General features: G+C 42.6%; 1 pseudogene; it reads right to left on the bottom strand.

The window, feature by feature from the left end:
- Positions 1-5,154: 5,154 nt before the first annotated feature.
- LOC125014653 lies at positions 5,155-6,657 on the bottom strand (annotated as a pseudogene).
- Positions 6,658-20,641: the final 13,984 nt, after the last annotated feature.

The following is a 20,641-nucleotide window of genomic DNA, read 5'->3' on the forward strand; positions in this document are numbered from 1 at the left end:
ACAGACAGTGGGCAAATCATTAATATAAAGACTAAATAAAAGGGGGCCTAATATTGATCCCTGAGGGACTCCAGAGGTTAGCCTAAGAGAGTCAGATATGCAGTTGTTAACAGATACAGATTGTGTTCGATCATGCAGATATGATTCAATCCATCCCACAGCGTTTTGAGAGAAGTTAAATTTTGAGAGTTTGGTTAGAAGAACAGAGTGATTTACTGTATCAAAGCTTTCCTGAGGTCCAAAAACACCGCCCCTACAACTCCACCCTTATCGAGAAATTTTTTTATTTTCTCAATAAGGAAGCAAGTAGCCATCTCAGTGGAATGCTTGGATCTGAAACCAAACTGCATGGCATGGAGAGAGGGGGAGCTGCTGTTTAAATGATGGACAATCTGCTGTGACACCCATTTTTCTACGATTTTGGAAATGGCTGGAAGAATGCTTATTAGGCGGTAGTTATGCAGAGATGTTGGGTCACCAAATTTAAAGACAGGGGTAACAATGGCAGATTTCCAGGCCTTTGGAAATTGACCTGATGAAGCTGAAAGATTGATGATTGAGGCAATCGGAGTGGCAAGAGCTGAACCTAGATCTTTGAGCATGTTCGAATCCATTCCAAAAACATCCTTTGCTTTTGATGGTTTGAGTGATCGAATTAAATCAATAACTTTAGTCTCAGTAATATTTGTAAGGTTAAAGACTGCGTTGCAGACGATACAGGGTATTCCCTCCTTTGTTTTACTGTGAACTTATCAGAAAATTTCTGACACAGACTCAATGAAGTAGTTGTTGAAAGCATCAGCCATCACTTGAGGTTCTGTCAAGACATTTCCATTTAATTGAATTTGCATTAGTTTTGTTTTGTTTTTTTGGGGATCACCCAATAGTTTTTTAATATAATTCCAGGTTATTTTAGAATTCCCCTTGCACTATTCAAGGCAGTAATGAAAAAGTCAGCTTTAGACTTTCTTATTTCTTTCACTACCCTATTTCTCAACGAAACAAATTGGTGTCTGTTGTGCCCTAATTTGAGTGACAACTTCAAAGAGTTGTCTCGTTCTTTCATGATTTTAAGAATAGATCTGTTTAACCAGGGAAGGCCGTTCTTTCTAGCTTTTAATTTAATTATCCGTGTAAATTGTGTAATTATTTGTTGTATTTTATTAGCCATATTAGAACAATCCATATCCAAGTTTTTGCCGGTGAACACATTCATCCAGTTTACTTCTTTAATTGAGTCTTGAAAGTTTGTTGTTCCTGTTTTGGTATCCTATAGAGTTCAGTGGCGGCCAAGGGTTTGAAGCGTTTTTTATTTAATTTTCTTGTGATCATTATAAGATTGTGATCAGACATTCTGTGAGCATATTGTATGACTTCAAAATCCTTTCTGGTCTATTAGTAAAAGTTAAATCAATCTGGGTGCTCGTGAAATTTGTAATTCTTGTAGGGCCATTAATTACCTGAGTCATTATCCATATCATCCATAACCTTTTTCAAATTTTTCCTAACTTTGTTAGCTTTCCAATTAACATTTAAGTCACCCATTATTATCACCTCTTTTGCAGGATTGAGTTGTTTCAATAAAATTTCCAACTTTTCAAAAAATCCACATTTGAAGAAGGAGGCCTATAAATAACTATAAGAATAAAAGACATTTGCTGTGACAAGGAAACAGTTAGTCCAAGAATTTCTAATCCATTTTCATCTGTGACATATATCTCATTGCAGTTAAAGGTGTCCTTGGCATAAATCATAACACCTCCTCCCTTGGAACCCTGTCTGTCTTTTCTGAAAATTTTTATAACCAGGTACAGACAGTATTGCTGAGGGCGAAGATTCACGAAGCCATGTCTCGGATAGGCAGAGGAAGTCAATATTAGAGTCGGTGAGAAGGTGATGGACCTGATCACTTTTTGGTAGAATACTTCGTATATTTAAGTGTGCACAGAGAATGCCTTTTGATTTATGTATTGAATCCCATATTAGTTTAGAGTTATTGACGGTTTGAAACACCCTAAATTTACGGTGTTTTAATATTGCAGGATTTGGCAGCCTCTTGTTTATTTTATTGGCAATGTTTGCAAGTGGCTTTGCACTGCTTGTTTCCACATCAGCCAAAAGACCTCCGCCTACCGTTGGCCCAGTAAACGAAGGTGGAAGCCCAGCTAATGGGGGTGTAGGCCCAGGTAGCTGAGGTGGAGGCCCAGGTAGCTGAGGTGGAGGCCCAGGTAGCTGAGGTGGAGGCCCAGCTAGCAAAGGTGGAGGCCCAACTGTAACTAGTGCCTCAAAACGTTACTAACCATCATTCTCTCTAAGGAAAAAGTGACTAGATAGATAGATAGATAGATAGATAGATAGATAGATAGATAGATAGATAGATAGATAGATAGATAGATAGATAGATAGAACGGGAAAAAGAAAAAAACAATCTACTGTTTACACAATATTTACAAGATTATGGAAATAAGTGAGTTGAAGTAAGTGAATAAATAATATCCAGAGTGTTATTCAGATATATATTTATATTCCACCAAAATGCAAGCACATATACCCCAGAAAAGGCTAGAATTTGAAAGTATTACTATTGTCTCTGTCAGGGCACCTTCTTTTCAGTGGATGAATGACAGTGCACTCCGAAGGTAATGATAAGCCTCTTCCTCTACACTGTGTTAGGCATCAAGTATCATCCATATTTAAATAACCTTCAAAGAACAAGTTCTTTTTATGACATTTAGGTCTCTTAGATAAGAGAGGTTAATGACAGAATGTATCCCTTACATGGCCTCACTATTTCTTGCTTCACTTCAAATAACTATATGTTATAAGAATTTACAAAAAAAAAAAAAACAGTTACATTTTTCATTCTTCAAAAAGACCTTTTGCTTTCCACACTCGAGAACACGAGAAACTTTTTTCACATTCATAATTAACATGTTTAATTTTTTTGAATTCTTAAAGCATATAGTTATTTGAAGTGAAGCAAGAAAAAGTGAGGCCATGTGAGAGATACATTCTGTCATTAACCTCTCTTATCTAAGAGACCTAAATGTCATAAAAAGAACTTGTTCTTTGAAGGTATTTAAACATGGATGGTATTCCAGATATATCTATATCTATTCTCGTGTTCTCGAGTGTGGAAAGCAAAAGGTCTTTTTGAAGAATGAAAAATGTAACTGTAATTTTTATGTTGTTTCTTTATGTGTGTATTTAGTACCAAGTATAAAAGTGTGTCTGAAGGTGTGTCTGCATTGAAAAACTTAACATAACATCTCACTAGAACCACATGAAAATAAAAATGTAAAGCATGGTCCATATACCGTATAAACTCTAAACGTTTTATGAAATTAAATAAGATGTATCAATAATGTCTGTGAAGGTTTTCAGTCATCCATGTCATGGTAATCCAAAAAAGCGTTGAATAAGGTCAGCTGGACTTGTAAAATTTCTTGAGATTTCAAGAAATTCTACAAGTCCAGCTGACCTTATTCAACGCTTTTTTGGATGTATCAATAATCAATACAAAGTCACCAGCAGGCTATTTCATGCTTCTTAAATGGCAGCAATGGCCCCTGAGTTGAAGTAGTCAAAATACTCAATTCAGATGCTCAAAGTCAGCATTCAGACAACATGTATTACAACAGCCCCCCCCCCCCACCCCTAATGCTTTCTCTCATGTTTGTGTTTCCCCGCAGAGATCCTCTCATACATGTGGAGACTTGCAGCAGTCGTACACAGCAGGCAACACTGAAGACCATTTTAATGGTCTGTAAAAATGAAAGTTACGTATGTAACTACGGTTCTATGAATCCTGGATGACCGCCAGAGGCGGTGCTTTAAGCACTGAATGTATCCATCTCGCGCAGGTCGAGTATTTATACCAACAAAGTCACCTGTGACCCCTGATGACCCCGGTCACCTATATCTTCCGGTGACATCAGAGGATCGGTTCCTGCAGAATCTTCTCGCGAGTACACAAGGATTCTGAGTGACGGAACGCTCTGGCGGTCATCCAGGATTCATAGAACCGTAGTTACATACGTAACTTTCGTTCTATTTCATCCTTACTGACCGCCAGAGGCGGTGTTTCAAGCACTGGATGACCCATATCAACAAAGTCATGAAGAATTCCAATGCATACCTAATTGAGAGGAAACAGCAGAGTAAGGCAACAGGACCACACCCAACGGATGGGGTGTGGCAACATTCACCCGATAGAACCTGGAGAAGGTACTTGGTGATGCCCATGATGCTGCATCACAGATGTCTTCCAGGGGCACACCACGCAGGGCCGCCCATGATGTTGAGACGCCCCTGGTAGAGTGGCACCTCACCCCTGACGGCAGGGGATGACCACCTCCTTTATATGCATGGGTGATGACGTCCACAACCCAATGAGACAATCGTTGTTTGGAGAGAGCACAGCCTTTCCTAGGACCACCATAGCAGAGGAAGAGCTGGTCTGACCGTCTTATACCTGCGGTTGCGGCTACATAGATTCTCAGAGCCCGCACAGGACACAACAGTCTTAACCTGTCCTCCCCTGCTGGGGGGACAAATTGTGCTAGGTGGATAGGTCGATTGAGGTTCAATGATGACAGAACCTTCGGGAGAAAGGCTGTGTTTGGCCAAAGAGTAACCCCTGAACCATCCGAGTTCCACCTCAGACATGAATCACTGACGGACAGAGCATGTAGCTCTCCGACCCGCTTTGCTGAAGCAATGGCAAGGAGAAAGGCAGTCTTAACAGAGACCCACTTCAGCTCTGCCTGTTCCAGAGGTTCAATGGGAGGCAAACAGAGCATCTAGCACCAGGTGCAGATCCCATGCCGGGGCACGCTGTGCTCGTGGGGGTCGCAACCTCCAGGCCCCCTTCAGAAAAAGTGACACCAATCTGTCGCACCCTACTGTGTCATTTTCCACCCGAACATGTCGAGAGGAAATGGCTGCTACATACACCCTCAGAGTAGCCGGGGACCGACCGTTATCCAAGAGTGACTGGAGGAACCAAAATCTTAGGGATTGAACAGTTCACAGGGTTCTCACCCCTGTCTGAACACCATTCAGTGAACAGCTGCCACCTATTTTCATATTGCAACCGGGTAGAAGGCGCCCTGGCATTCAATATGGTGTTACAGACAGAATTTGAGCACTCTGTCAGCAGTGGGTTGGGCCCTGCAGTGGCCAGACCCATAGCTGCAAGCAAAGAGGGTCGGGATGCCAAATCTGGCCCTGTAACTGAGACAGGAGATCTTTCCTGTCGGGGAGGCGCCATGGTGAGCTGTGGCCGAGCCTGCGCAGCAGTGGGAACCACGTCCTGCAAAAGGGGGCTACCAACATCAGTCTGTGACCCTGCTGGAAGACCCTCTGTAGCGTGGGAAAAATCAGAGGGATTGGCAGAAACACATAGAGGAGACTGTCTGGCCAATTGTGGGCAAGAGCATCCTGACCCAGAGGGCTGCTCTCTTCTGTCAAAGAGAACCAGAGAGGGCAATGAGTCGACTCCTCCGTGGCAAACAGATCCACCTCTGCCTTGCCGAAGACCTCCCAGATGTTGAGAACGACCTCCGGATGAAGCCGCCACTCCCCTGGCAGCGGTGTGTAACGAGAGAGGAAGTCGGCAGCCTGGTTCTTTTCCCCGGGCAAATACTTTGCTCTAAGGCTGGCCAGGCGTGGCGCTGCCCACAACAGCAGGTCCCGGGATGCCTGCAACAGTTGGGTAGACATGGTGCGACCCTGGTGGTTTATGTGGGAGACGGTTGAGACATTGTCCGACCATATAAGCACATGTCGGCCTCTCAGGAAGGGAAGGGAAAAAAAGCAGTGCCCTGTGCACAGCCCACAGCTCTAGAACATTGATATGCACCGAGCGGTCCACAGCCCCTGAGCTGTCCGGTTCTGCCACACGGCGCCCCACCCTGAGAGGGAGGCATCTGTTGTGATGGCTTCTCGACGGGACGCAATGGAACCCAAGGGCATGCCCTGAAGGAGAAATGATCCCTCTCTCCATGGGGCCAGAGCAAGAAGGCAACAGCATGACACTCTGAGTCTCCTGTGCCGGTGCCACCGAACATTGAAATGAAAGCTGTGCAGCCACCTCTGAAGAGGACGTAGCGACAGCAGTCCCAGAGGAACCACATTGGCAGCAGCTATCAGTTTCCCGAGGAGGTGCAAAAACTCCACATAGCGCAACCACCTGCCTTCCTGAAACAAGAGAAGGAAGCGGAGAATGTCGTCGACAGGCCTTCATGGCGACTGAATCGAGAGTCATTCCGAGAAAGAGTGTGCTCTGCGAGGGAACCAGGCAACTCTTGGTAAAATTTGCCTTCAGGCCCAGTCGGGCCACGTGGGACAGAAGATGTGTTGTGTCCAAGGCCACCTGAGATTGGGATGGTGCACAGATGAGCCAGTCGCCCAGATATGGGAGGACCTTCATGCCCTGCGACTGCAGGGGTGAGAGGGCTGCCATCATGCACCTGGTGAAAACCCGTGGGGAAAGGGAGAGGCCAAACTGGAGCACCCTGAACTGGAAATGACGCCCGTGAAAAACTGTCTGTGGTTTGGAGCTATGGGGACATGAAAGTAGGCATCCTTCAGGTCTATTGATGTAAACCACTCCCCTCTGGCCACAGTGCGCAGAACCTCTGCAGTGCTGAGCATGTGGAACCTCAAGACCTTCAGGAATCTGTTGAGACCCTCAGGCCGAGGATGGGACGCCGTCTTTCTTTGTTACTAGAAAGTAAGTCGAGTAGAATCCCCCTGGTTGCAACAGGGGATCTACTGGCTCGAATGCACCCTTGTCCAGGAGGACGGACAACTCCTGGCTGAGGGCTTGGGCTTTTGCTGGGTCGCGTATGATGGTCATCTTGACCCGGCCATAGGCTGGGGGCTGGCGTCGGCAGTGAAGTTTGTACCCGTGGGTCAAGGTGGAAAGCACCCAGGGGTCCCTGGTGGAAGCAGCCCAGTAACTGAGCTGCTGTTGGGAAAAACAGCCGACGACCGGCCCCTGGGCCTCAGCGCCGGGTCGCCCGGCCTCTAGAGGCTCTGGGGGCAGGACCGGCAGCACGAGAGGCCTGAGGTTGCCAAAAGGGCAGCTGCTCAGAGGCCCGAAATGCCCGTGCCTGCTGGTGGGCAGGCTGCGAAGGTGTGCGCTGAGACCTGCGACAGGGGCAACTGGAGAGCTCCTAGGGCCACTAGGAGGGGGCATATTCCTTTGAAGCTCGGACAGCTGAAGTCGAGTCTGTCTGGCTTGAACTGTGCGGTTAAGCGCTTCTAGAGCCGCAGACCCAAACAGCTCCCCAGGTTCCACCGGAACACTGTGGAGAGTTCTCCTACATGCCTCAGTCAGACAAGATTGTGCCAGCCAAACCTGACGGCGAGCCTGGACGAGAGTGGACATTAATCGCCCCAGCTCTCTAGACATCAGCGCGAATGCCTGCAGGGAAGTGTCGCTGAAATTGTGGACGGGAGCATCCACTGTAATCTCCTGCAGGGATGCTGATAGCGCGAACAGCAGGTGGGACATAGAATTACCTATGCGTCCCATGCGTGCCGCTGCATCATAGGCTTTAGAGAGTAGGTCATCCGTAACCCGACACTGGGGACGAGGACACCAGGCATCTGGCCTAAGAGCCTCATCAGGCGAGACAATCAGAGCAGCTATAGTGGGCTCAATTGCTGGCATGCGGCCCAAGCCAAATCTGGGTGCATCCTGCATGGCTGCCAGGGTGCGGCCATCAGATGTTGCATGAGAGAGAGTTCTAGAATCCCTCCAACATGCATGCAATTCCCTCAGATACTCTTCTGGTGGAGGGACAGTAAAGTTAGTGTGGGATGGACCACACCTGAAGAAAGCACTGGCCTGAGCCGACTGAGCTTGTGGTAGGTCTAACTGCAGACGGGCCAGGGCCATACGAATGATGGCTCCCATTGAGCCATCATCAGAACCACCAGCAGAGCTGTGGGTCGATGAGCAGGACCCTGCCGCGGAAGCACGGGAAGTTACATCCTGCGCAACCACTTCTGGCTCATATTCAGCAAATTGAGTAGTTGACGGCGCCATGGAAAGCATCTTCCTCCGGCTCCAAGATGGCCGCCGGAGGCACTGAAGCAGCTGGCTCCCCTGCACCAGTCCCAGACTGGAAGGTTAGGAAGAGGGATTTCATATTATTAATTTCTGTTGTTAACTGGTCCACCTTGGAAGCAAGGCTGGACTCCTTAACCCTCTTCCTGAAAGTGGGGACTGCTGTCTCGGCAGCACGACGTTTGGGCCTGCCAGACCGAGTTGGAACCACTCCCTGTGCTGGGGTCAGCTGTTCGGGTGATGGGCTGAGGGCCAACAGTTGTTCTACCTCAGCTAGTCTGGCAGCCCTCACTGCCTGGGGCATGAAGCTGCAGTTCATGCAGGCGTCATCTGAAAGAGCCTCCTTCAGATGCTCAAGGCCGAGGCATGAGGGACACAAATCATGGCCATCTTCAGGCTGCAGAGAAGCCATACAGGCCGAACAAGAATGGTTGCCAAACATAGTGACAACCAGGAAAACAAACAGAAAAAGCAACAGACAGTGGGAGAGGGAGCGAAACCGCAGCCGTCACCAGATAAATGTTGCAGGAGATGAGTTAGCCTCAGCAGGAACACTGCTACCAACTACAGATCACACCTATGCTGGGATCGGGAGCGTAAGCACTGCCTTCACCAGTTACGCGACACAAAACGGGCACAGCCGAAATGGCACCACAATACACAAACTAAGGTAGACTGAGCGAAAAACGCCAGTAATAATTAATAGGGAAAGACAATTAGAGCAAATGGTCAAGAAAATAACCGCTGATTCACATCAATCAACTGAAATACCAAGTGCAATGCAAATGCCGGGAGAGGGAGCGAAATCACTACCGTCACCAACAAATGAAAAATGCAACACAAAACGAGTACAATCGGTTGCACCGATAGTCAACGGCAAGCACAGGCAATGCCTACAGCTAATTGGCAAACATTAGCGGTACAGTTGCTGGGAGAGGGAGCGAGGCCACTGCCTTCACCAACAATTGAAAAAATAATACAAATATATAATACAAACATATACCGGTACGGATGCCGGGAGAGGGAGCGAGGCCACTGCCTTCACCAGCAAACGAAACAACAAAACAAAGCGAATGCAAAAGGGTTACACCGATAGTCAGCACTAATGGCAAGCACGCGCAATGCCAACAGCTGATTCACATAATATTATGCCGGGAGAGAGAGCCAGAACACTACCTCCACCAACAAACAAACAAATACAACCAACGAGTAACCGGTTGCACTTAAGAATGTGTATAATAAAACGAAATAAACTTATCCAACCGAGGATAAAAAGCCGATGCAGATGTGTCCGCGGCAAACCACAAACCTCTCGGTGGAGTCCGTTGCAGCCTTTGGAGGGCGAGCAGCTCGCGGCTCAGACAAAACGTCGTAAGGCTACCGGAAACGAAGCAATAGCCACTTTGCTTTAGCTTGCGCAGTGGCGTGCAGTTACCTGTGAAGCGAGAAGATGAAAAGGAACCGCTCCCCTGATGTCACCGGAAGATATAGGTGACCGGGGTCATCAGGGGTCACAGGTGACTTTGTTGGTATAAATACTCGACCTGCACATGTGCGAGATGGATACATTCAGTGCTTGATGCACCGCCTCTGGCGGTCAGTAAGAATGAACTAGAACACACAGTTTGCAGGTACTGGTTTAATTTTCAATCCTGTTCTGAGTGGACTCCTCTGGCAGACCAACATGTGTGTAGCATAGAACCAAATTACAAAGAACCATCTGAGGCCAGCTTCAGAAGTCTTTATACTCAAAGAGCAATAAACAAAGACTTGTTGACATGGATGCAAATCATGCATGGAGCATGTTCGCTTAAAGCTCAGTTCACACTACAACCTAATAATGACGTCTAGGGTCTTTATAATCTATATAATCTATACACTCTTTGGATATACAGCATAGAAGTCACTCCGTTCTTAGACATTCAGTATGAATATGACAAAAAAAATTAACTCAAATATGTTCATATGTAACCGCTTCTCTTCTATCCCAGCTGTCATTGGGCGAGAGGTGGGGTACAACCTAGAGCCTCCAGTCTATTGTAGGGCTAACACAGAAAGACAAACAATCAATCACACTCACATGGACACCTACGGCCAATTTACCACCAATTAACGTAACAAGCATGTCTTGACGGTGGGAGGAAGCTCAAGTACCGGGAGACAACCCACACAGACACAGGGAGAACATACAAACTACATACAGAAAGGCCCCAGTTAGCCTGGATTTGAACCCAGAACATTCTTTTTTGTGCAGCATCAGTGCTAACCACCACACCACTGTGCCTATAGAGAGCTATATAGAATCCTCCTGTCAAAATGTCTTTATGCACTTCAAACACTTACACCCCCTTACTTTGAACCAGCTTCAGGAATCCCAGACTTAAAACAGCATTTTATGGGCTGTCTCACATGTGAGTGGTGAAACAATCAAGTCCAGGGCGAAGCAAATCTGGCTAAACTCCCCAGTTTTTCTCCTAACCTACCAGACTAATCCAGAGCCAATAGTCCGTCTTCACCAGACCTCTTTGCCTAAGAAAGCAGCTACATGGAGTCTGATAAACCCTGCAGTGATCTGAACCTGCTGGCCAGTAAAGTTTTTCTTTGCATCATAAGTAGGCAAGCATGGGAAAGCTCAAACCTATAGTTTTCCACAGCTTGGTCTATGATGATGGAAAACGAGGCCACAAGTCAGTCTGAGGGACATCATTTGTAAAGTATGCAGTTTTTGTTTTTATGAAGTCGTCCATATAGCTTTGAGTGCAGTCCAGTTTTATCTTACCTATACATACATATATTCCTCTTTAACCTATGCAATTAGTAGGTGAATATGAAAACTATACAGTAGATTAAACAAGAGGTTTTCTTACTTATATTTTTAGATAGAAGCTTAAAATTATGAGTTTTAGTCATACTAAAACAGAATAGACATAATCAGAAATTAGTAGTAGTGTATCAGTGTGTCAGAGGCCCTTGCCTTTCTAAGTTAAAATGATTAATGGTTCAGACTTGTTAATACACACACTTTCTAATGTCTCTGAGCATGTAATGCTGGAACACTATAATATACTATATATGTTTGCCAAAGTTAGACACATTTAAACCTCACATTAGGTCGGAAAGCGTTTCTGTGTACCTGGTACTTCTGTATGCATGTGGATGTGCTCAAAATGACAATCAAATGTTCTTTAGCAGGTATCATGTTTAATATATCATGCCCAGCATTTTAGTTCAGTTTATTTAACAACACAGCTACCAGCATCTACAGGCAGGTTGGAAGCAGGAATTAAATTTCAGTGCAATCCAACAATCAGTGTTTTAAGAGCTCTTATATGAAAAGCTGATATTTGGGTTCACAGGTAAATGTTGGATTGTCATGTTTTAGCTGTGTTTTAAGCAAAAACACCATGATGTCACTATTTTAGACCTTAAATACTGTTAGACAATTCTATGGATCACAGTATTAGTCTGTATAATGTGTATAACGTACAGTAAACCTGTACATATACAACTCATGCATTTGTGAAATATTCTATTAAGAATCATTTTGAGGTCTTCATGTGCAATTTCTTTTAGTACAGTCACAGACATAATACTAAACAAATCCCAAAACAACCATTAAAACTTAAAATTGATTGGTTCCATAAAAATACATTAGAAGCTGTGAGTATTGGGTCAGTTTTTTCAGCATGAAATGACCGCATCCTGATCCACATGGGCAGGGAAAACTGACGAATGACATCACAGGAGTGTTATGACCGTAGTGGTCATAATTTGCATTTTGTTTTGTTCTTTCTGTTGTGTTGTCCCTCCCTGTCCAGGGGGGGCGCTGTGTCCTTGTGTTTTCCAGGATGGGCGCGTGCTGATTGGAGGAAGTCCGGAGGCCGCAATTTCAAAAGTGGAGCAGACAACACACACTATCTCTTTCTCTCGCTGGTTCGCCTTGGCAGCATTGCATCCCCCGCATCGCGACCTTTGCCGCCGCCAAACCATTCGGGAAACCATGCAGGACTCTCTTGGTTTCAGTTCAGCTTGTTTTGTTTATTGGTTTAGGTGATGCTCACCCTGAAGACTTTATGTTCGTTTGGGTAAATAAATCCCTTCATTTTTTGGACTGCATCTCTCCGTGTTCTGTTTTCATAACAGTTGGTGTTTATGTTATGTTTAGGTATCCCTAGGCCGGCACATAACAAGGAGCTCCAACAACAGTGGTCAAACCACACTGGTATCCAGTGTTCCACTTGCACTGTACGTGGTCGACTTTTAGATCATGGCTTAAGGTCCTACAGGGCTGTCCTTGATCAATCGCGTGTCAGAGTGAACGGATGTTGTTCACATTTTTTCTACTTGGAGAGGGGGGTTCGACAGGGTGACTGTCTTAGCCCTCTGCTTTTCGCTATAAATATAGAACCTCTAGCTGCATTAATCAGGCAAAATGAAGGCATTAAGGGTATAAAAGATCAAGGCCAAGTAGAACACAAAATTTCGCTTTATGCTGATGACATACTGACATATATTAGTGACCCGGTCTCCTCTGTCCCAGCATTAATGAGAAACTTAAAGGAATATGGAGAATTCTCAGGCTACCAAATTAATCAATCAAAGTCAGAGGCAATGATGCTGGTAGGGCACTGGCCTGAACAACTAACAGGGAGGCCTGATGCATCACAGCTGTATAAGGCCAACTATGGTAAATTGATGGGCGAAATAAAAAATGACCTCACGAGATGGGAAGTTCTCCCCTTATCCCTAATAGGACGAGTGGAAACAATAGGAATGAATATATTACCAAGGTTTCTCTTTATGTTCCAATCTCTACCCATAGAGATCCCCACTTACACATTCAAAACAATCGATAATTGGCTATCTAAATTTATTTGGCAGAACAAAAGACCCAGAATTAGATTGAAAAAAATGCTATGCACAAAAGAAAGGGGGGGCCTTGATTTACCTAACCTGAAAAAATATTACTGGGCGGCCCAGCTCAGATCATTGGTTGCATGGATCTCTCAAGACAATGATACTATATGGGTTAAGATGGAGCAAGGTGACTGCCTAAATTTACCCCTAGACACAATCCCATTTATGAGTCATGACACCTGGAAAATAAATAAAATCAATAATCAGTGGGTGAAAACCACTTTAAAAATATGGTCCAATGTGAGAAAGAAATTAAGACTCCCGGCATCAATATCCAGAGCAATGAAGATTACGCATAATATAGACTTTCCTCCACCCGAATTAAGAACAGGGTTCAAGAAATGGGAGCGGAATGGCTTAGTTATGCTAGACCAATTATTTGACGGAGGAGTCCTGATGTCCTATGAGCAGCTTAGACTCAAATATAATGTTCCAGCCCATGATATTTTTAAATGTCTTCAACTGAGACATTATTTACAGAAGCACAAAGAATGGGACAAACTATGCACTTTGCCCTCTAATCTAGAACACTTCTTTATTTTAATAATTAAAGGGACTATTAAGAAGAAAATTATATCACACTTATATAAGATACTACAAGAAGAACTAACAGATAATAGTTTCGACATTAAGGTAAAATGGGAACTGGAAATGAACACCATTATTCCAGATAATAACTGGGAATTGTCATGCAGAGAGAGCCACAAAATTACAAATAGCCCCACCTGGAAGGAATTTGAATGGAAAATTGAAAAAAAAAAAATGAAAAAAAAAGGAAATAAAAACAAGTTCAAAAAAAAAAAAGAAAGAAAAAAGAAACCCCTGATCAATGAGAGACAGAGGTTAGCTCGGCGTTGTTGGGGCCAAGCACACAAGAATTGGACAGTCAGGAACTAGAACTGGAAGGAGATTCTGTGCTCAGATGAGTCCAGTTTCTAGCTTTATCTTTCTCCTGCTAATGTGAGGGTACAGAAGACCAGGAGAAGCATTATCTCCAGCATGTACAGTACCTACTGTCAAAAATGGTGGAGGCAGTATCATGATTTGGGGATGCATGAGTGCTGCTGGTGTTGGTCATCTCACTGTCAATGATGGCACTTTGAACTCTACTAAGTATTGTGCCATTCTTCAAACCCACATGCTCCATTCAGCACGTGCACTGTTCCGACGAAGTTGAAACTGGATGGAGTGACCAGCTCAATCCCTGGACATGAGCCCTATTGGGAAAAAAAGCAGTCATTCAAGAAGAATGGGACAAGATTACCCCTAAACAGTGTCAAAGGCTTGTGGGGAACATGCCTGCCAGATTAAAGCTTTACTGCTAATGACACGAGTGCTAAATATGAATTTGATGATGTGATGGTTTATTTATTTTTGTTCAGTTTTGAACACATTCTCTGTTATTTGCTGACTTTGATACCGACAATGTTGGGAACTGACATATTGAAACTGTAAAGAATTTAGTTTGATTTGAGTTTTTTCTTGTGAACATAAACAAAATAAATATACTTTGTATTTGTTTGTTTCTGTCTAATGCAGCCACACCTTCTGAAACACAAAAAAAAGACTTTTCCAGAAACATTTAATGATAATATTTGAGATTATGTAAAATTTTAAGGGTGTCTACCACTGTACATTGTTGACAGAATGAACATGTTGAACTGAACATTTCCTCATCTGCCACCTCTGCTGACCTCTGATTATTCTGTTATGCCGCTACAAAAACAATGTTGTCAGTGGCTTATGACAGGATTAGATATGAGCTGAAAATAATTTTTTCTTTTTAACTAATTAAAGGAGGCATTTGGATGCAGAGGTGGGGCAGACACCAAGAAAAAAATCACTTATCTCTGTTTGAAAAATTAATTTTATAATATCAGAAGTGCTATTTATTTCCAGCATGAAGTTTCAAGGCAACTGACAACAGTGAAGCGTGACTGCACCCTGGTGGCTGTAAGATGTATTTGATTTCATGATAGTTTAGGAATAATGGACATTTATGATTATGGATTTAAAATGTCTTTTTATATTATTATTCTATTAATGGTGCTCTTTGTTCCATTTTATATACTTTACTTTCACCTAAAACGGAAGCACGTTGTCATTTCTCTGGATGATCTGCAGTGGATGATTAAAAGAAAAAGGATGAGTGATCATTATTTCACAGATTCTTAAATTCTTTCATTTATTTGTCTCTTGCAGATTAAATGTCATGATCATGACCGGATTCTTGTAGTAGATTCATGACTAGATTCTAGATTTACAAACCTAACACTAGTCGGTCAAAAAACACTTAACGCAAACACATAAGCTGGAGATGGAGATGACTGTGAGATGTAGGTGAAAGCTGTGGGAAAAGATTTTCTTGTGAGTGTCTCTGACGTGGAGCTGTATGGTTCTCACCCTTGGGGCTCCATACTAATCTTCTGGTGTCATTGTCTCATCAACTTGCCCAGTCTTCATGGCCTGCAGTTATCCAGTCCTACCTGAATGAACAATTCTCCAACATGCCTAGAATACCTCTTTATAGCAGGTAACTCATCTGCAACAGAACAACTGTTATCACTAAGAGCTTTATTTATCTATCTTCATTATCAAACTGTCATGTAACCTCATCAACTATATCTGGTATTTGTATCGCAATTAGAGTCTACGTGAAAGCTTTTGTCTGATGTATGTATCTATGGCAGATGTATGTTTATCTTGTTCCTCCTATCCTCTCTCTTCTCTTTTTTTCTCTCAGCCCGGCCAGCCTTAGGCAGATGGGTACCTACATATGAGCTGAGTTCTGCTCAAGGGTTTTAACTAGGGTTCAAGGGTGTTTTTTTCTTGCCACCATCATCTTGCTGCTTGTTCTGCGGGTAAGTGATCCCATGAGTTTAGCCCAAGCATTAGTGGGTGATCTCAAATGCAAAATCAGTGCAGAATGCAAGTCAGTTTTACAGACAGACATAATTATTATCAAATATCTCATTATGTAACACCAAGTGCATTATGGGACATTCAGGTGCATAACTTTTTGAACAAAAGAACAGTTTCAACTGAAAGATTTTTTGGGCAAAACAAAAGAGGACCTGCACTGTTACAGCAGCAATATTATGATAATTTATGAGAAAAATTAGGTAGTAGCATGCAAGTCTTAAGTGAGCAGTGCTTCATAATGGATCTTTAAGTAAAGCATTGAGGACAATCAGGCAGAATAGTCGGAAACCACCACTTTCAGTATTTAATATGGACACATCTGTTCAAGATGATGAGTGCTTCTCTTTGGGGTTGTCTTTATTGTGAGTTTTCAACAATTCCTTGCAGTCATACTTTTTAAAAGTAGAATTAAATTACTTAAAGTAAGCCCGACTTGAGCGGAAATGCTAAATGCTAACTTTGGGGGCGTCTTTTTTGGCCTCAAAAGGCCAGTTCGTTACAAAAGGAAGTGGAATGTTCGGGTTTTTTGTGCGAAAATACACTTGATGTCATTTCTATTTCCCAACTTGAGCATTGACTGACTGCTGAAATTTAGTAAGTGCTACTTTTGGGGCTTTTTTAAATTTACAAAAACAACGGGTTATGGGGGCAATGAAAGCAGTGTGATTCTGAGGCATATTTCACTGAGAATCACTCCAGACCACCCAAAATGGAGCCACTCGTGATGCTTGTGTTCAAAGTGCTTCTCTTTGGGGTGTTTTGGTTGTGACAAGTTTTTCTGTTAAATTTTCACCTCCTTTTAGAATTTTTCCTACAGCATTGGGAAATTTTTTCACTGAATTTTGTATGTTCCAATGCGGGCATGACATTTACCCTAAAATAGCATAACTTGGTTTTTAAAAGCAGTAAGTCTTTATGTTGGGGAGTTTTCTGACTTTTACGTTCCCCTCAAATGTTACTTAAAAAAAAATAAGACATGCTCTTCAACTTTTTTTGCACATACACACAAGAAAATAGTAGAAAGTGCCTTTAAACTGACGGGATTCTACCTGAAAGAAATTGCTTAATATTGGGTGATGCAGAGTATCAAAACATCATATGGGCTTCACCTGGAGGCCCTTTTGAGCAAACCGGTTTTTTACCAATCTTAAAATCTATTTGGGCCCGGATTAAGTAAATAATGATGGCTGGGATGGATCTTATGTAAACCATTGAAAATTTGTGGACAATCAGCAGAATGGTGGGGAAAACCCCCGATTCATATTTAAGATGGAACTTCTTTCAAGAAACCCCACATCAAATGCAAGGGGGGGCAAACAGAGGATGCAAAAGAAACAACTGGACTATGAAGGATTCAAGATAAGGACCCACTTTATTGCGTGTTAACTTTACATTTGAAATCAGGAAATGGGACGGTTGGGGCATGGCAAATGCTACGGACTGAAGCCACAGTTGTGAAACAACAGTCACCTCAAATGGATCCATTCATGATTCTTGTCTTCATAAGTGCTTCTCTTTGGGGTTGTCTTGATTGTGTGTTTTCATCAATTCATTGCAGTCATATCATCATCATTCAGAAAGTAGACATTAAGATTACTCTAACATAAGCACTTGAGCATTGACTTGACTGCAGAATTTGGTAAGTGCTACTTGTTGGGGCAGTTTTAATTGACGAAAAACAACTGGCCGTACGGGACGATAAAGGCAGTCTGATTCTGAAGCCATATTTCACTGGGAATCCATCTCCCCCCTCAAATGGAGCCACTCATATGCTTGGTTCAAATGCTTCTCTTTGGGGGTTTTCTTGTTTGTGAGTTTTTTTTCCAATTTCTTATGGCGATGGTAGGAATAGACATTAAATTACTCTAACATAAGCACTGGCTTGGGCTCAGAAACATAAGTTAATTGTTGGGGGGAGTCTTGTTGTCTTTCAAAAAACAGATTGAACACTTTCATATCTATGGAGAATATACGCTAAAGGTCTTTTTTTATGGCAAATTATATATCTGTTCATTCTATCACCCAACTTGACATTTACTTGCTGCTGAATTCAGTAAGTGCTATTGTTGGGGCAGTTTTAATTGACAAAAACAACTGGGGAAAGGACAATGAAAGCAGTGGATTCTGAAGGGATATTTTACGAGAACACTCTCGCCACCTCAAATGGACCACTCGGGTGCTTGTGTTATAATGTTCTCTTTTGGGGGTTTTTTTTGGTTGTGACAAGTTTTCTTTGAAATTGAACACCTCCCCTTTTTGAAATTTTTCCTACGCATTGGGATTTTTTCACTGACTTTTTTATAGTTCCCAAAGTGGTATGACAATTACCCTAAATATGCACAACTTGGTTTTTAAATGCGTAAGTGCTTCACGTTGGGGTAGTTTTCTGACTTTTACGTCCCGCTACAAATGTTACTAAAAAAAAAATAAAAACTGCTCTTCAAATTTTGCACTACACACAAGAAAATAGTAGAAAGTGCCTTTTAAACGAAAGTGTGATTTTACGCGAAAGAATTTTATTCCAAAAATTTCTTAGATATGGGTGTGCAGAGTACAGAAACATCAGTATGGAGCTTCACCTGGGGGCCATTTTGTAGCAACCCGGGTTTACCAGGGAAAAGCCTCAAAGGGCCCGTCAACAATCATTAAAGTCTATTGATTGGCCTGGATTAAAAATAAACAACGGGGTGGATGGGTCGTTATGTAAACCATTGAAACTTTGTGGGCAATCAGGGAGATAGGTGGAAAACCCCCCATTTTCAATTTAAAATGGGCACTTCTGTTCAAAAAAACCCCACACAACTGCAATGGGGACGCAAGCAGAGGATGCAACAAAAACAAATGGGCTATGAAGGAGTTCATGAGTAAGGACCCATTCATTGCGTGTTTAAATTGAATTTGAATCAGGAAATGGGACGGTTTGGGCATGGCAAATGCTACGGGGAAGCCACATGTTGTGGAACACATGCGATCACCTCAAATGGATCCCTTCAGATTCTTGTCTTCATAAGGGTTCTCTTTTGGGGTTTTCTTTTAAAGTGTGTTTTCATCATTTATTGCAGCCTTCATTTTAGAAAGTAACAAAATATTACTTAAAAATAAGCAATGGGTTGAGCGGAAAGCGTAAGTGCTAACTGTTGGGGGCGTCTTTTTGGCTTTAACAGGCCACGATTCGTATACCAAAAGAAGTGGAATGTTCGTGTTTTTAGTGCATTAAATACACTTTTATGTCATTTCTATTTCCCTAACTTGAGCATTGACTGACGCAGAATTCGGTAATGCTATTGTTGGGGCAGTTTTTAATTTACGAAAATAAAAGGCCGACGGGACATAAAGGCAGTCGATTCGGAAAACCATATTTCACTGGGAAAACCTCCAACCACCTCAAAGGAGCCACTCATGATCTTTTGTTCATAAGGCTTCTCTTTGGGGTTTTGTCTTGTTTGTAGTTTTTACAATTTTTTTAGGCATGGGGAGGAATAGACATTAAAAAACTCAACATAAGCACTGGCTTGGGCCCGAATACAGTAAGTGCTAATTGTTGGGGTAGTCTTGTTGTCTTCAATTAACATGACACTTAAATTCTATGGAAATATACGCAATGGGGCTTTTTTTTTGGCAAAAAATAAAAAATGTGTATTTCTATCACCCTTAAATTTAGCATTGACTTACTGCGAAATTTGTAATGTACTTTTTTGGGGCATTTTAATTGCGAAAAAACTGGCTTATGGGGCAATGAAAAAAGTTGATTCGAAAACCTATTTCACTGAGAATCACTCTCCCACCACCTCAAAGGAGCCCCCATGAGCTTTTGTTCAAAGTGCTCTCTTTGGGGGTTTTCCTTTTTTGGGGGAGTTTTTATCAATTTCTTATGGGGGATGGTAGGGAAAAGACATTTAAAATTTTTCTAAAAAAAGCACTGGGTTGGGCTCAGAAAACAGTAAGTGCTAATTGTTGGGGGATCTTGTTGTCTTCAATCATAAAAGATTGCACCTTACATATGTAGGGGAATATACGCAAAGGTTTTTTTTTGTGGGAAAATTATATATCTTTCATTTCTACACCCTAACTTGAGCATGACTTGACTGCTGATTCAGTAAGTGCTACTTGTTGGGGCAGTTTTAATTGACAAAAACAAATGGGTGTATGGGACAAAGAAAAGCAGTGGATCTGAATGCATATTTCATGAGAATCACCCCAACCACCTCAAATTGAGCCACTCGTGATATTTTTTTTTTCAAAGTGTTCTCTTTGGGGTTGTTTTGGTTGTGAAATGTTCGTTGAAATTTATCCCTTTTTAGAATTTTTCCCCCCCGCATGGGGGATTTTTACACGACATTTTGTTAGTTCCAATGTGGTCAGACAATTACCCTAATATACACTAACTTGGTTTTTAAAAGCATAAAATCTTCACTTGGGGTATTTTCTGCTTTACTCCCCCCGCTACAAATTTACTTAAATAAAAAAAAGACAGCTCTTCAACTTTTTGCCTTTCACACAAGAAAAAAGAGAAAAACCTTTTTAACTGACGTGTGATTTTTTACCTGATAGAATTTTATTTAAAATTTCTTAGATATTGGAGGGTGCAGAGTATAGAAACACAGTATGGACTTCACCCCGGAGGCCTTTTGTAGCAAACCGGTTTTACCAGGTAAAGCCCTCAAAGCCGTCAGACAATCATTAAAGTCTATTGGCCCGGATTAAGTAAACAACGATGGCTGT

Source organism: Mugil cephalus, chromosome 10, assembly GCF_022458985.1.
Source record: "Mugil cephalus isolate CIBA_MC_2020 chromosome 10, CIBA_Mcephalus_1.1, whole genome shotgun sequence".
NCBI classification, from domain to species: domain Eukaryota; kingdom Metazoa; phylum Chordata; class Actinopteri; order Mugiliformes; family Mugilidae; genus Mugil; species Mugil cephalus.